This window comes from Photinus pyralis, unplaced genomic scaffold, assembly GCF_008802855.1.
Source record: "Photinus pyralis isolate 1611_PpyrPB1 unplaced genomic scaffold, Ppyr1.3 Ppyr1.4_LG2, whole genome shotgun sequence".
Classification (NCBI taxonomy): domain Eukaryota; kingdom Metazoa; phylum Arthropoda; class Insecta; order Coleoptera; family Lampyridae; genus Photinus; species Photinus pyralis.
The window spans coordinates 19,996,686-20,015,083 of record NW_022170403.1 but is presented as its reverse complement, the minus strand read 5'-3'; positions in this window follow the sequence as shown (position 1 = coordinate 20,015,083).

Here is an 18,398-nt window from a genome sequence, read left to right as displayed (position 1 = left end):
GTTTTTTTTTTTTATTAATAATTCTAACTAGTTCAACATATTACATGTTATTCATAGTTTGGATGTTAGTTAGTAATTAGTTGTAGCCTTAGATACGTAACTAGATTAACTAGGTAACAAGGACGTTATCCTAAGATAATAGCACATCTTGCGGAAGTCTTTTTTTAAAGTCTAGTGTGTTCTGACTTGTTACCGAGGTTATAGTGTACTGCACTCGCGCAATCCGGTAGGTTGAGAAAGAACTTATTTGCACTTTGTTTAATATATTGTTCGATTAGAGGGATTTCCAGTTCCCGGTGTATCTGAGTGTTTCTCATGAACCAAGGTGAGTTTCTTATTATGCGTAGAACTTTATTTTGAAAAGTTTGCAATTTACCGATGTGGGTTTTAGATGCAACGCCCCATACGACACAGCCGTAAGTAATAATGGGTCGTAGAATAGCCAAGTAAATCAGTTTGCTACATTTAATACGTAGGGATGATTTTCTGTTGAGTATTGGATATAATAATGACAGTCGTGCGTAGGCTTCATTTAGTTTATTATTAATGTGGTATCCCCAGGTGAGGCGTCTATCAAGGTGTAGTCCCAGGTATCGAACAGCTTGATCAGGTGGGTTCCACGGTATTGAGACATTATCGATGACTATGTTAGGTGGGTTTAGCGGTCGCCGTAAGGTAAAGATTTTGCTTACGCATTTGGTGGTATTTAATGTCAAGCACCATTTGCGTAGCCAACTTAAAAGCTCGTCTATTGATAGTTGTAGTTGAGCAGCGGCAGTTAATATTTCATTGTGTTGTGTTAGAAGTATTGTATCGTCTGCAAACATGGCTAGGTTACTAGATTGCGGGGTGGGTATGTCTGCCGTGTATAGGTTAAACAGCATGGGTGCTAGGACTGAGCCTTGCGGGACTCCACCCTTGATCGGTTTTACGTCTTGAGTATGTGGCGTTGATTCTGACGTAAAAGGTTCTATTATGTAGAAACGAGTGTATAACTTTTAGTAAATATCCGGGAATTTTCTTTTGTTTAAGTTTGTATAGCAATCCATTAATCCAGACTTTATCAAAAGCCCGTGCGAAATCTAAAAACAATATGCACGTGTGTAACTTGTTCTCAAATCCGTTAATAACCACTTCATTGATTCGTAGTAATTGATGTAAGGTCGAGTGCCTAGGTTTAAACCCAAACTGATGATGCGGGATTATCTCCTTCTGTTCTACAAATTGGTGTAGTCGAATTTTTATAATTTTTTCGAGTGTTTTTGAGATTGTGGGCAATAAACTAATAGGTCTGTAGGAGTTGGGGTCACTTTTATTTTTTCCTGGTTTATGAATTAAGATTATTTCTGCTTTTTTCCATGTTGTTGGGAAGTATCCTGTTGAAATGCATGCATTAAATATTGTTACAAGGTTTGCTATTAGTTTATCACTAAGGTTTTTCAGCACTATGTTGGGAATCAGGTCGTGTCCGGGTGATTTTTTTGTTGGGAGTTCTTTTATGAGTTCCTGAATTTCACTTGGCGATGTAAGTTTTATTTGATTTTGCTTAGTTTTAGAGGGGGTGGGATACAGGTGTATTTCGGCGTCTATGCCTGCATAAAACTGTGCTTCAGCAGGGTGTTTTTCCGGTTCGAATATGTTTTCTAAATGTGTTGCCAATAGGTTACACTTTTCCAATTCGCTGCAGTAGTTTATGTTGTTAAATTTCAGCGGAGGCATCATATTCGGTTGGTTCAGAATTCTCTTGGTAACTCTCCATAATGATGAGTCATGCGTCCCTAAGTCCGAGATATATCGCTGGTAGCATACTAACCGGTGGTTATCAAGCTCCCATTTCACTCTGTGAGTTAATCGATTCAATTGTTGTCTGTGGTGCGGCGTTCTATTTCTCTGCCATAGACGTCTAATTTGGTGTTTTTCCTTGATAAGGTTGAGGATGTGTAGTGGTAACTGCTTATGTTTGTGGGTATTTTGTTTAAGTTTTCTGTCATTTGTAGCCCTATGAACACTTCGTACTACTGTCCTTGTGAACGTAGCTACAGAATTTTCAATTTCTTCGTTTGTGCATAAAGAACGCGGTTCATATGGTTCTTTGTCGAGTAGCTCTCTAAAGTAGTCCCAGTCTACTTTACCAGTAATTAGTCTCGGTCTGGCTGTATTTATTTGAGGTGATTGTAAGAATGTTGCCACTATTGGTAGATGGTCAGAGTCGAGCTCGGTATATACTTGCTGAAATATGGGCCATGGAAAGTTTTTTAGTAGGCAGATATCCAGTATGTCAGGCTGGTGGTCTGTTCGATAAGGATAGTGGGTTGCTTCGCTGGGTGCAGTGCAGAGACAATGATTCCGTGTGTAGATGTTATGTTGGCTAGTCGTTGACCATTGGGGTTGCCAACTCTGCAGCCCCACGAGGTGTTTTTTGAATTCAGATCTCCTAGTAATAGCGTTGGTAGATTATGCGAAAATATTACTCCTATGTCCTCTTGAATTAGTCTGCGATTAGGTGGTAAGTATGCACTTATTATGTTCAATCTAAGGTTGGCTGTTAATTCTACAATTATTTCGGTTGCTTGTCGAGGCGTTGTGTTTCGAGGCGCAATTTTAGATTTGTGCTCCAGGACTTTGCTTTTGCCCTTTCTGCCCCTTCATAGTTTCGATCGTTTAAATTAATCCCGATGGTCATTTTGTTATTAAAACCTTTCTTTTCTTCGCGGACGTGCTTTTCGATGAGTCAATGATTACAACTTTTGGGGAGGCAAAGTTTCTGGTCAACGGCACCAGCACGATCCGCCTCATTTCACTGTTAAAGAAGAGATTTGAGGCATTAAATTTTATTGTGCACCAGGCTGCTGAAGATGCTGACCTAACGATTGTGAGGAAAGCGATCAATGCGACTTCATCTTTTGATTCAGTTTTTGTTGTGGAAGACTCGACAGGAAACAACATCACAACATCAATAAGGAATGAAGGGATGAAAGAGGAATAAGACTGGACTCACTCCAGTGACAACAACTATAGATCCTGCTCCGGAAGCGCTCTTTAAATTCATTTTCTGCAGTTGCACAAAAGGATGTGGTCCAGTATGTGACTGTAGAAATGCTCCATCATTTGCATGCACTACAACGGAGACTGTGAACATATCACAGAAGTTTCAATTGACGAGGAAACCGAAAATGCAACCCTGACCGCCGTTAACTATCTTTTCGCTACTGAAAATGGTGAGGAAGAGGAGGATACCGAAGAGGAGAATATCCAAGAGGCCGATGACACTCGACCAAAGTGACCAAACCCAGAAATTGACATTGATCAACCTGGTCCTTCCAGAATACTCAAATTCTAAAGGCACTTGTGGCGTAGGTTATTAGAATACCTAATTACTAGTAGATAATTCGTAAATAATAAGTGCAATTTCCTGTGAAAAGGGCGCGTTTTTGCGAATTTAAAGAATAAACTTTGATATAATATAGCTCAGAAAACATTAGTTTAATGGAAACATGTTCCAGACAAAACTTGTATTGTCCTTTACTTTTGGTTGGACGCAACCGAAAAGGAGGTAATGCCAAAAAAACGCCGCCATTTTCTCAAAATGGCCACGTTTCTCAGGACAGTACAATATCACAAATGCTGTTAAAGACGTAAAACGGAACTAACATGTCAAATTTCAATGGATTATTTTATAGAAAAAGTCAGTCCATTAACCATTGTCCCAATAATCGTTACCATGGATATTAAGCTACACTTAAACTAAGCTCCGCTTAAACTTTTTCGGTGCATACGACCATTATGGATGCAGATTTTGCAGTTTCTATGGGCAAAAGATGGACAGGATTCGTATTTTAAATCCTGTAGATATTCAAATAATTTTTGAAGATACGACATTCTACAGACATTCGTTAGGTCGTTTAAAAAGGGTTCTTATTCCAATCATCATATTGAAGATTCGAATCCTTATAAAGAAATTCGAATGCTCTTAAAAGGATTTGAATCATCTTTTAGATCGCTTTGGATCAACGCCATGGAAAAATTGTATCAATATTATAAGTGGCCACATTCTATTTTACTAAACGTCAAAATTCCAACCCGCCCAAATCATTATTATTATTATCCCTCTCTTGTTTTGGGCCCTCAACAGGCATGCGCCCAATTACAGAGTGACCCGCATAATGCTATTTAGAGGTGCCTCTGCAGAAGGTCTTAAGTTGGTCTACTCCGGTATTTACCTTATGAATTAGGAAAACTGCAGGAAAACCCAATTCGGAGTAGCTGGTAGAATACTCGGAACTGGTAATTTTCATCTCCGCCACAGATGAAAAATTCACCTCAACCCAGGTTCGAACACCCGACCTTCGGATTTATAACCCAATGCTCTACCACTGAGCCATAAATCCGATCCTTAAAGGAAACGGGCCGTACTGGATACAAACAAAATATTACACTTTACCTTAGTTATACAGCGTCTAAAACTACCCCTTGAACCGTTCAACCTTAAAATACTGCATCATACTCTCTTCGGCCCCATGAAATGAAATCGAAAGTTGATACTGAATCCTGGCTCGTAGCGGGAAGGATTATTGATTTCGAAATCCAAGGTATTGATCGATGCTACGTAATCCAAATGTCAGAGTTAGTTTTATTGTAACGTATTAATTGCATACAATGCTGTTTGCGGCAAATCAGTAACGCTGACGTCACCTTACTGAACCGAACTAAAATAAAAAACTAAGATAAACCTACAAAATGGCGACCAATTGTTCCAACGACCACCTTTACTCGTTCAACCAATAAACTTTATCCCCTTTGACCAATCCCACGTTTATGAGGATAATTAGTCAGAAACCACTGTCGTTAAAAATCGTGATCAGTTCCCAGGCTGCTTAATGACCTTATAACGAACAAATCGGAATCAGCCGTTTGGTTACGTAAAGTCCATTAATTTTGCGTTATCTCCCACTAGACGGGCGCCACATACTTAATCGGTCACGGCTGCACCTAGTAACTATTGACTTACAAAACATAGAGCAACAAAACTATTGAGAAAACAGTCGGGTAACAAAATCTGCCCTACAATGCAATTACCCTGTATACCTTATAATAGTTGCCCCTAAAAACGAGCAAAGTAATTTTTTATTTGACAAAACTTCTCATTGAAAATCTAGTATTTTGGCATTCGAAGCGTTTTAAAATATCTGTCTAGTCCGTCTCACCTTGACAGGGAATTGTGGGAGCGAGGCGAGGCAATGCAATCCTTAAGGGAGTTTGTAGCGTGGCGATGGCGATTTTAATTTGAATATTAAATGTCATGATTTCTAACGTGAAATGTCATTTTAATGCGTTTGTTTTGTGCTCTGATAATTAACAATTTCATTTCTGGAAGTTGATGAGATGCTAACAGGGTAGAAGGAGGAAAAGCGAGCTGTGTCTTTTCCGACAGCTGAAAGGGTGAAGTGGATATCGAGATCCAGTCCAATGTGAAGATTACAGAGGAGTGCATTACTCGCGGAGATGAGGCTGTAAAGGCCAACAGACACAAAAAAGAGAACGAGATTGCCAACATGCGATTTCCACGTTTTTGGACACATGAAGAAGCACTTGAAAGGTCGCCGTTTCATGTCGGATGCAGAGGTGCACTATATTTTTGTATTTTTTCTCGTTCCCGTAGTTATTTCGGGAAGTGTTTCAGAGTACACCTTTACGCCTTCATGTCGGTCCGTCAAGTCTCTATCTGCCGTAGTTTCGACTGTAAAATGTGAAATTCCTTTTTTCCCGTTTCCGTTCCCGTGGGAATTTCTGGAAGTGTTTGACATATCTTAACACAAACAACCGTAGTTATTAATGTATCCCCATTCCATAGAAAATGGGTTGTCGAAGAGGATCTTTCCATCTCTGAGACTTGGCCACAAGTCCAGCGCTTAATTTTGTGGCTAGTGTCGCTGGTTTCTCGGGAATGGGGATTGTGGCAATTATGCAAAAAATCGACTTTCGGATTCGTGGTTTACGACCTTTAGAACATAAAGAAAAGAATTCACGAAAATATCGAGATTACAATATTTCAGGACTGAATAAGAACAGTAGAGTATGTTTAATTAAATTAGAAGAACACCTAGAAATCACCATGTAATCTCTGGCAATTCTCTCCTTCTTTAGAAGCTATGATATCGTGTGAGAAAGCAGTTGCACTCAAGCCTGAATTATCCTAAGTTCATTCATGTTTGAAGTTTAAATAAAGATGAAAAGAGTGCCCTGCAGCATAATATGGTAAACATTTCAATTTGGATCTCACCTTAAACTTGGTCGTTAGTAGAGATCTCGCTTTATTCGTTTCCGCTGCCGTTTTACATCTACCTATTTTCATCTTTTTTTTTAATTATAAGGTTAAATTATTCTCCAAAGTATGACGATAGCATCACTCTTCCTTTCAATCTATTCACATCAAGCGACTTGACATTTTAGCACCATCACGAATTACCCTAGGTGCTGATAGGTCACGGAAACAATATCATTTGAACATTACAATATTTTCTTCTATAACGATGATGACGGCATTACTAAAATTTCGTAAGTTTAGATGAAACCTTTTCGAGACTCTTAAGCAACAATAGTTTCGATGACTGTTTATCCGGTCAAATTTCAAGTATGTATTAAAGATAGAGGCTTGAGGCGACTGGACAAGGCATTTAATTAAGATACTGAAACGCGCCCTCTCAGCTAATTACGTATTCATAGCCGAATTCTAATATTGCGCTGACAAAAAATTGAACGAGGCCAATTCGTGTTAACCTAATAAAGTCCGATGCCGGTCAATCGGAATGATCACGCTCAGAATTAACTTTGTGTCTATTGTTTGGACAGCACTTCAAGCGATAAACCTTGAGGCGGCCGAAAACTTTCAAAACTAAAAGTAAAAATTTTCGATTTCGGAAACCAAGCGGATTAAATAAATAAATTAGGAAGTCGTATGGGTCCACATTCTTCACGTCATTGAGAGTATAGTGAAAGTGGTTTGTGAAGGTGTTAGCATACCAAATGACTAATTAACTCCTTATCTTGACTATTGAGAAGAGATGATTACGCGCTTATATTGTAAGCCATATTAAGGCATACACTTGCTTTTTTTTTCACCATAAATTAGGCCACCATTTGTGGTTACGTGGAAATTTACTGTCGTTGGTAGAATAGATTTTCTATACCTTGGTCTGCAATGTGCCACTGAGAGATGATGAGCCTTCCCAAATTCGGTTTAATAAATAGTTCAGCGAAATGTAGGGGATAAATGATAATTCCCTTCAGATGTAACTCAATAGGTTTTTTATGGGCCTAACGCAGGAAAAAGGATATTCAAAAATCAGATATCCGAATAGTAAAGCTTTCATCACTGAACGTGCCGAGGTGGTCAATGCACTAATGCCCAAAGGCGAAGAAAAGCTGGGTTGTACACTACACACTGATGAAATGAACAGGGAGTCGCGATAACGTACAGGTCGCTTGCTAAGAATGGGACTACGAAAATTAGGTCACGAAGTTAGTGAAGAAGCAAAGCAAACAGAGTTCTTCGCAGTAAGCGCATTCTGTAATTCGCATTGGGTACATTGTACCATCGTATTCTCGACGTTGCTTTTCTCGTAATAGCGGCATTGGCTATTGAAGACTTGAGAGACGCCAGATTAATTTCGTTTTACATATTGCGCAAAATACAAAACAGGGGAGGTATATTCGCACGAATTAAAATACTCTACGCGTGAGCTGCACCGGAGTTGATGCACTCTCATCTCCCAAATAACCTAATCCATTATCGACAAAGATAACCCTGGCCTAAGGAAACTAGAAGCCTTTTAAAGCCAGTGATGAAATCTCTACAATCTGGGCGAGCCGTAAGGAAAATTTATCTGTTTATCTATTTCCTGTAAACTTCATACACCCCAAATACAAGCTTTTACCTAGGGGACTTCCATGGAGATCGATGCAGTGATGGTCAACAAATCTAAAAGGTACTCGACTGGTACCAAGGCGAAGATCAAAATGGGATCGTGTACCAGTCGCTCAACCGGTGGCCACACACGATACCATCAACTTATACAGAACCAAGTTGGGCCCAGGCAGGTATTGGACAATGTAGACTTGTTAGTGGAATTTCGTTCTAAATTCAAATTCAAATTGTTTTGGCACACTGAACTAGTGCCTGATTGGTAAACGATCTTCTTTTGCATTTCCATATCGATTCTGATTCACACAAAAAATGTTAACTTTAATTAAAAACTCTTGTGCAGATAAACCGCTTTTTTAACCGAAATAGCTTTTGTCTTGACATCACTAATGGATATATTTCTTGCAGACGTCTCAATCGTCCTTTGTGAGTACCCTCTTCCGATAATCCGTTCTTGAGGTATAAGGGAATATACCCGATCACGATAAGAGGTTAAGGAGGAGGACTATGGTTGACAGAAATTAATTCCTTTCCTTGTGACCTTTCATTAGAGTACCATGAAGGATAAAACTAGTTCCACTACCTCCCCCTCCCCCCGTCTCCCTCCACCCCGTACTTTGATAAGAGGACAGAAAGAAGGGCAGTAGTTGGTAGAAAACGGTTCTTTCGTTGAGACCTTTAATTAGAATACAATGAGAGATCAAATTAATTTTTAACCCCCCCCCCCTCAGGTTCCCGTCGCTCATTAATCTCGAAAAAGAGTCGCACTGGGAAGTTATAGTTTATATAAAGCAAGTTATTTCGATGAGACCTTTCATTAGAATTATTAGAATTATTATTCATTAGAATATGGCATGCGTATGCAAAATCTGAGACCAATTGGTTGTCGTATGTAAAAGTCATACACGTTTTTTTTTCAAAAACAGCATTTCAGGAAATAATTCGTGGGGGGGCCTCCCTTTTAGACAGCGAAACTTGATGGCCGTCTGGCACACCTTCAAGGTATAGGCTACCTACCGCAAAAAATTGTAGGACTCTAGGACCATTTCCCTAGAAGTAGTTCAAAACGGTAGAAGTGGGGACGGACGGACGGACGGACGGAAACACAAACAATAGCACATTTTTTTTAATTCTTAAAAAATGCGCTAAAAATTTCGTTACCTTAATTATAGCGTTTTCTGGAATCAGTACTGTCTTTCTTGAAAGGGATAGAGCCTGAAAACTTGATAGTACAGAACGAAAGAGATACTACTGAAGTTTTTTGGATATTTTGTACGACTACTTCTTCTTGTGCAATTGATCGGGCAATGAACCGTATATTCATATCGTCTGCTTTCAACCAGATTTAAATGCTACCGTAATATTAGTTATTATTAGCTGAATACAACGTCAAACAAATTCAATGCCACCTACTAAAACTGATCTAATTTGTCTTTTGAAACTTTCGGTTCCGAAATGGTATTTTCAAATTAACCGAACTGTGACTCTAAACCTCTGATTTCTTGGTCGGAAAAGTCCGCTCGTACTTTTAAAATTGACTTGATTCTACGTAATAATTCGAACGTACGCTTGCTTTACAAAGACAGTTTATGATATTGAATTTTTACGATAATCCCTTTGATTGAGTTCCCAGAATTCACATGCCAACAAAACTTATGTGATTGCGATATTTCTAATTGCGCTAAATATTCATTTCTTAATGTTTATTCTATATCACCAAGGTGGTATTTCTCTTACATTTATTTTACAATGCGTTTTAATTTAATCCGCGGCACTTCTGTACTGATAATTTCGGTGGTTTTTTCAAACTCGATTATCTGGCCTGATGGACGGTTTGGCGCTAATTTATAATTTACCTCGTGAATTGTTCTCACACATACAATGAGTTAACGAGATCTATCGCGGCTCGATCCGTAATAACCTCTCTAAAATTCTCCTAGACCTGTCCCGACTCTTTTTTAATTTTGCAACACGCCGACAAAATGGTGTTAAACGGCCACCTTTAATCGTTAGCCAATAGACTTCGTTTCTTTAAACCCATCAAGTTCGTATAAATTAGAAATCACCAGATTTCAAGAGTTTCTTACGCTGCGTCGTGGCATCATTATGAGCAATTCCGATTCAGCCGTTTTAGACACGTAAAATCCATTAACTCGATCTTATCATCCGCCAGACAGTCGCCAGTAATTTTCCCATGCGATTAACCGGCCCGTGACGCATACGGTACACATGGACTTAAAAAGAGCGAGAATCCATTGACTTTAAACAATTAAAAAATAAAATTTTAGAATAAACAGGCTTCGAACCGAAGTACCCTCATATGCGCTAATTGCTTGCAAACAGTAAACTATTATACAGAACTCGAGAAGGTAAGTTGTTAATACAAACTAAAAATAGAAAGGGCCCCAAGTCGGAACCTTGTGGTATTCCAGATGTAGGAGGGAATGGTTTTGAGATTGTGCATTGTATGCAACTAAGTGAGTTCTATCTCACTTGATTATATATGCCATTCCTATTTTTAAATAGCAATTATTACTGTAGATGTGCCACGTAATTATAAATAGCTTGCGTAAGTCGTGTTAAATGGAACCCATTTTACGGAAGACCGTACCCTCCAATATTGCTTTAAAGAAAGTTACAAACATCAAATTCGAGGTTTTAAGTGGTAAGAAGCAATAACGATCGACACGGAACTTTCAAAAGGTATGACTAACCGGCAAATAGAAAACTGGTCATTGATACGTTATTTTTCCAGTATAAAACACAAAAGGGCAACTCGGCAAAAAGAAGCATTTTCATCAAATCGTTTCAAATATACCACTTGCACACTTTTATGGGCTACTGAAGTTATATTCAACGATGTAATATAAAATATATAAATTAATGCAACTTACTTGTAAGCACCCACACCAGCCGCGGCGTGAGCGCACGGCCGGCATGGTGGGACAATGCAGTCGAGGCAGGGCTGCTATTAAACTATCCCAGGGCGGTAATTTAACTGATGGTAACTTCAAGTTACACTTCGGCAAACCCTGAAACAAGATAAACGTTAGTAAAAATAGTGTAAAACATGAAAAAGCGTATAAATGTCAAAGTGACACGTCAAACAGTTTTGTTTATAATACGTCACAATTTCCTTGAACTGCACATTCCTTGTCCGTTTGACTGGGGATACCTAATCCTTGAGCTTTATTGATTACGGTTTCTACCTTTGGAGACTTTCTAGATCTTTTGAACCAAGATGATTTAATATCATCAATGGATGAAGCTAAGTGTTAAGGAGAACGTTGTTCGGGTAAAGTTTTCACTTCGGTGAATTGTGTATAAATTGCTTTACATTGGACCCAGATCGATGATCATATACGGGACCGCTTTAACTTGTCTTTTCGGAGAAATTTGAGCAGGAAGCTATCCAGCAAAATTGAAGAAAGCAGTGCAGAGAGCCCAGTTTCCTAAACTACTGTGAAGTCTACCACAAGAGGTGAGAGGGGAGAGGATTAAATCGACTTAGATCTGCGAAGTTTGGTTGCCAGTTCTGCAGACCGGTGGCAACTAGAACTCCATTCGGTTAAGGTCAGCGATGCGACTGAGAAATAAAGTTGGTTTATTGTATTTGAATTTGTATCTCAGTGCTGTTTTTTTTTAGAAGTTTTGTAAATGCGTGATTCTTGTTTAGATTTTATCGTTTATGTAAATTGTTTATTTAGGTCTGTATATTTAATGTAAAACGTGAAATTGCGTATTAAAATGTAAGGACAGCTGATCGCATGCAATAAGAAGTTTTTATCGGTTAAAATTTAATTAACGCACGTGATCATAAGATGTTAGAAGATGGAAGTATTCTGCCAAGATGTGCGCCTTATTTGGGCGTAAGTGGGGACGCGTTCTTTCGAATCTGGCATTATGAAGTCTAATTGCGATTGACGGTGTTTTTGATGATTCTGAAGAAGGGGACTATTATATGGTGAACGTAGTGTTTCTTTAAATACTGGAGACAATGTAAAAACGAGGCTGCTGCGGTTCAGACGGCTAAAGAGCGTGTAAATTTATTTACGCTAAATATCGGGCGTTCTGTTTTGTTGAAGACGCTGTTCGTCGGTTTCGATATAAAGTGTGCAGAAGAAGTCAAGCAATCTTAATAAAATATTTAAGTTATCGTCAAAAGAAATAGTAAAAGTGAAGTGAAGTGGAAATTTGTAAAAACGATCTGTCTGTATTCAGAAAAAGTGACTAAACAAAGCCCTTATCCACCTTTCTAAAAGGTTGTTTTTCCTTAAAAGTTAAAAGTTTCTACCGTCCGAGTCACCAAAATGTTTTTTCATTCTATGTGTCAAACCAGTTCGAGTCATTACGTTCAATTTACTAAAGAAGTATTTCCTGATGCTGTCAACGAGTGTTCTTGTGTTTTTGCTAAATGCGCCTGAATATCGCAAACGTTTTCAACCAGATTATCAGGATTCTAAAAAGACGTGTAAGTAATTTGAAGATTTTTTATTTTACTGATCGACCGTCTTCGTGCGGGGTGTTATGTCCAAACAAGCCTTGTAAGCTTTTCTTTCTTTCTTTATTTTAACTGTTTCATGTATTTCAGGACATATTTTTGTGATTGTCAATCAATTGTGTTTATTCGAATCCTTTGTGCGATCCAGATAGTTTTCATATCAGATAGGCAGCAATTAAGTTAAGCAAGCGAACGCAAAAAATGAGTGATAATGTTCAATAGAAATAGTCGAATTTCCATCGCCAAATATGGTTAGATTAGTCTAAATGAAGTTAAATAATAAAACAATAACAACTTGATATACATTAAAAAGGCAACGATAAACGAGGCTGTGATCTTTAATGCGTTGGTGATAACAGTATCGGAAATAAACGTACGGAGAGAGAGACAAAGAGTTCACGACGGTTCCAGTGAATTTCCGAGTTTGCAACGGAAAATAATAAAATCAGAAATCAAATAGGACAAAAGGTAAGCGCTGCCTATCCCAAACCGACGCGACGAAGAACAGAACCCGACACCAAGTAGAGAAAGAACAAGGATAAATTCCTAAAAAGAAAAACAAAAGGAATAGACAGCGACAGAGCACCAAGCACTACGAGATCGAGAAAGAAGACAATACAACAGGAGAAAACAAGGCGTTTAAGTCGATTTCCTTAAAGTCCACAAAGAAGTAAAAGAAAAGAAGGAGAAAAAATGAATAAATTGCTAGAAATGATGAGTGACTTACTAAATCAAAGAAATAAGAAAGGATCAAAAGAAGTAGATCAATCAAACTACTTATAGCGGAAAATAAAGAACTAAAGAAAGAAAACGTCAACTGAAAACAGGAAGATTCACAAATAAAGAAAGAATTATATTACGAAAGTAAAGGAAACAATGAAAATAATAGAGACAACAGAAAAAAATAATGTAGTAATAAATGGAATTATAATCGACACATACGACCAAACAGTACTAAAGGAAGATATGGATAATTTTATTAAGAAGCACTTAGTGAAAACAATAGAAGCTCCCAAATTACGTACAAAAACATGTCTGATAGAACTATAGAACCAAGAACAAAAGAGTAAGGTAAAGCAATAGATGACAACACTGAAGGATAATAAGGAAACGAAGGTATTCATAGATAACGATACAATAACAAAAATTGAGATTTAAAGAAATATAAGAAGGATCGCACAAGAGAGAGACAAAGGAAAAGACGTTAAAATGGGGCTTAGGAAAGTATGGATAAATAATCTGGAATGGAAGTTGGAAATACAGTAACGAAAGAGCGGAAAAGAAAAGGTAAAAAACGAATAACCAATTATAGAAAATTGTCTACCAATATACGTATTATGAATTAAGTGGTCAGTGGCGTGCTTCTGCTTGGTCAAGGAGGGCATATTTTTTTTAATGACACTACTGGTCATATTGATTAAGAAGTAGACATAGGGATATACGTGTGTTGTGATTGCCTATGTCTACTTTTAAATGACAAAATCTCTTCTGAAGGGCCACATAATTTTATGCATCCAAAATAACTATTTAAAACAAATAAAGATCTGACTTTCATATTAAATTGAATATTTTTGGTTTGGCTTCATAGAAAATAACTCTCTTAGGCAGTACTATACCAATTGACAATATCAACCTTTTCTTCAGTTGAGTACATCGCGCAGAAACGAAAATAAAAATACCGAAGCCAAAACAACAATATTCAAATTAATTAATGTGACAGCCAGATCCGTATTTGTTTTAAGAAGTTATTTTGGTTGCATAAAATTAGGAGCCCTTCAGAAGGGATTTTGTCAATTAATAGTTCTTAATCAATATCACTGTATATTAAAGAGTACATTTTTTTGAATATAGCCGAGAATATAGCAGCATTTCTAGAATAAAAGGCAATGTTTAATAATAAGTGTCTCGAAAACTATGCCATTGCAAAAGAATGCCATTCAAAATAGTTACTCGATGATCAAAGCAGTGTAAACATCAACAAATAAAAACATGGTTATAAATTAATACATGATGAATATTATAATATGACAAAATCTTACTTACAGCTGAAAGCTTTTAATCTAGCAGCTCCAGGCTGCAACTTTTTATATGAAATTTTTACCGTATGATAGTTAACCTTGTAACTACTGTAATAATATTCGAAAAACCATATATTGCGAAATTTGATTTCTTAAAAATCCTCCCTGAGGCAATCACCACTAATTACCCTGCAATTATAAGACAACGCAAAGGCAAAACTTTCTCTGTTCAATTTTCTTAGGTTAACCTTCTGAACTTTATTCGTAAAATTCGGTTTTAATTGCCGATGAGAAAAATTTTAATTTCCGATATGCGGACTACTACCTATAGGAAGGAAAATTTCTAAAACAACTACCGATTTCGTGACACCATTATTTACAAGTAGGGAAATGATGGAGGTATCGGAGGCGCTTTTCATAGTCATTATTGTATTAGAGAAATGCAAATAAGTCGAGTGCCTGAGGAAACTAGAGATGCTATCGCCTTTCTTTATTGCCTCGGTGGGTAAAATTAATTTGCAATCAGATTGGGGAGTAGGTGTTGCCTCGGTTTGACAAACTGATTATAGACCGCGAGATGTATGTAAATATTTTCGATTGTAAATTCCGCAAACGGGATTTCGATCGAAGGTTAATAAAGAACATCGATCGATTTTGATGTGCAAAACTGTGTGATGTCTTATGTAACCGAGTCGCACGCTCGAGGCACCTCTTTTGATAATCGCGATTATAGCTCTTCGTACTTGGCGCCTTTAAATCAAAAATCTGCACGCGGAATGATCTCGTACACTCCTTAGTTATTTGAAAATAAATTAATTTGTAATGACACAGGTGATTCTTAAGGTTATCGGTGCTGTCTTTAATCTTTCACTGCGAGAAACCGCACCTATTATTCGGATATTAGTCCAGTTATTAATAAATTTAAATACCAATTGCCACCTACAAACAAATTTGAGACGCAATAAAATCCATCGGCGACTTACGAGACAATAAAAAAGGCATTGAACATTTGGGAAAGCTTCCGTATGAACCTAACAGCCGTCATAAAAAGACTAATACGACGTCCATAAACCATAAAAATCGTTTCAGAGTCCGGGTCATCTAAACCTGTCAAGTGAAGCTAAGGTGTGGACATTGTGAATTATCCATTCACATCCCCGTTCAGATATAATATAATTGATTTGCACTACTCCATTAGAATTTACAACATTCAATTATGTTTTTTCAACCGCAGACACGCGATACGCAAACATTTAAATATTTGCACACGCCTTCTTTTCCATCATAATTAAAGTAAAAAATGCGAACCATTAGACAATTAGTTTTGGGCTACTATTCTCGCATGGGTGATTGATTAGTTTTTTTCTCGTAGTGAATTGCTACAGACGCCAGCGCTTTTAGAGGGTCTTCTGGACTCGAATTATACGGTTGCAGTGGCCCATATTTCTGAATTATATCCTTGCGCGCACTGACCAACATTAATGTTTAATTCATTGCCCGAAGATATTCATTGTGAAATCGAAAATTGAAACTTGGCAATGATTGATACCAAGTTTGCGTAAGGGAAAACGAAACGGAAAGAGAAAACGCAACAAGACATTTCGTTTCGCCGAACTTTTTTGTGATCATCCTATAATGTAAATTGGTGAAATGATATCTACCATTGGTTTGTATTTATTGCAGCTTACAATCGTTGTAATCATTTACGTTTAGTTGAATATACGAGAGAGCGTAAATTGCTAATCTTCTAAAGCTTTTAGCAATTAAGGAAATTATTGTCAATTACGAATTATCTACAACTATTGATAGGTGTTAATAATCATGGAGTTGAGCCGGCTGGTAGCATTCATACTTAACTTAAAACGATGTGTTACGATCAAGCGTCTAAATCAATCTAACTGCTTGTGATAAAACTGCACTCGTTTTGGTATTCGGCACTCTATGATAAAGGAAAACGCGATAGTGTGTGCCGGGGGAAAGGGCTGAAAACCCCATCTTGGGAATTTCCCTATTTATTCTCATTTCACATTATAATGACAAATTTAATTGCCGAATTACATAATGGGTCATTTTACAAAAGTTGGATGAAAATCCGACCTGCAAAATGTAAATGGTTCGCTACACATATTTGTCCGAGAGGTAAACGGCTGGAGTAGTTAGTGTAAAATGTTAATGCAGTATTGGTAAGTACAAGGACATACATGGTGTTTCGAAATTCGCGCGTACGGACTGGGGGATGGTGTTATACAACGAAAACTGAATAAAAAGTTCCTCTATTTTTATTCAGACCGGCACTTTTTTTTTCGACGTGCTGAAGCTTGTTTACTAGCAGACGGCGGACATTTTGAACAACTGTTGTAATTACGTACTCGTCATAATTATAGTTTATTTTATATTTATAACACCATCCCATAGTCCGTGTGCGCGAATTTCGAAACACCCTGTAGACACAAAGTACAGGGATGTAAGATGTACTTCCAGTTCAAATAATATAAACCATCCACGTATTTCATTACCCGGTGGTTAACGCTCATAGGGTGGGGAATGTGTAACTTGGAGTTAAATCTAGAACTAGACATAAGGGTGCTCGTATCGACTAATTCTCTGTAATTAAATAATTATTTAGGATGGTGTTCATGTCCATTAACCTAGCAGAGCAAGGTCGGTAGAACACAATCAAACATATTGCATAATTAGGTGCTAATTAAGTGCCCTATCCTCGAATTAAATGCTCCATTTTTTTTTAAATATATACATGTTCTGCCAGGTTCATATGAACTCAGCAGAGCACTACCTTAAAAACCCAAGAAAATGAAAAGTGAACTAACTATAATTAGGTGCTAATTAAGTGCCCTATTCCCGAATTAAATGCTCCTTTTTTTTTAAATTATTACATGTTCTGCCAGGTTCATATGAACTCAGCAGAGCACTACCTTAAAAACCCAAGAAAATGAAAAGTGAACTAACTATAATTAGGTGCTAATTAAGTGCCCTATCCTCGAATTAAATGCTCCATTTTTTTTTAAATTATTACATGTTCTGCCAGGTTCATATGAACTCAGCAGAGCACTACCTTAAAAACCCAAGAAAATGAAAAGTGAACTAACTATAATTAGGTGCTAATTAAGTGCCTTATTCCCGAATTAAATGCTCCTTTTTTTTTAATTATGGCATGTTCTGCCAGGTTCATATGAACTCAGCAGATCACTACCTTAAAAACCCAAGAAAATGAAAAGTGAACTAACTATAATTAGGTGCTAATTAAGTGCCATATTCCCGAATGAAATGCTCCTTTTTTTAAATTAATACAAGTTCTGCCAGGTTCATATGAACTCAGCAGAGCACTACCTTAAAAACCCAAGAAAATGAAAGGTGAACTAACTATAATTAGGTGCTAATTAAGTGCCTTATTCCCGAATTAAATGCTCCTTTTTTTTTAAATTATGGCATGTTCTGCCAGGTTCATATGAACTCAGCAGATCACTACCTTAAAAACCCAAGAAAATGAAAAGTGAACTAACTATAATTAGTGTCATATTCCCGAATTAAATACTCCTTTTTTTTAAATTATGAACCTGGCAGAACATGTAATAATTTTTAAGAAAATGGAGCATTTAATTCGAGGATAGGGCACTTAATTAGCACCTAATTATAGTTAGTTCACTTTTCATTTTCTTGGGTTTTTAAGGTAGTGTTCTGCTGAGTTCATATGAACCTGGCAAAACATATATTTAAAAAAAAAAAGGAGCATTTAATTCGGGAATAGGGCACTGAATTAGCACCTAATTATGCAATATGTTTGATTGTGTTCTACCGACCTTGCTCTGCTAGGTTCATGGACATACACTCTGGATGACGGGGTACACTTTCACTTTAGCATTTTTTAGGTCCCCGCCACAGGGATGTATCACGAAGTATAGTTTCCCTTGCAAAGTAATGTTCTGGTGCCGTTTCGAAA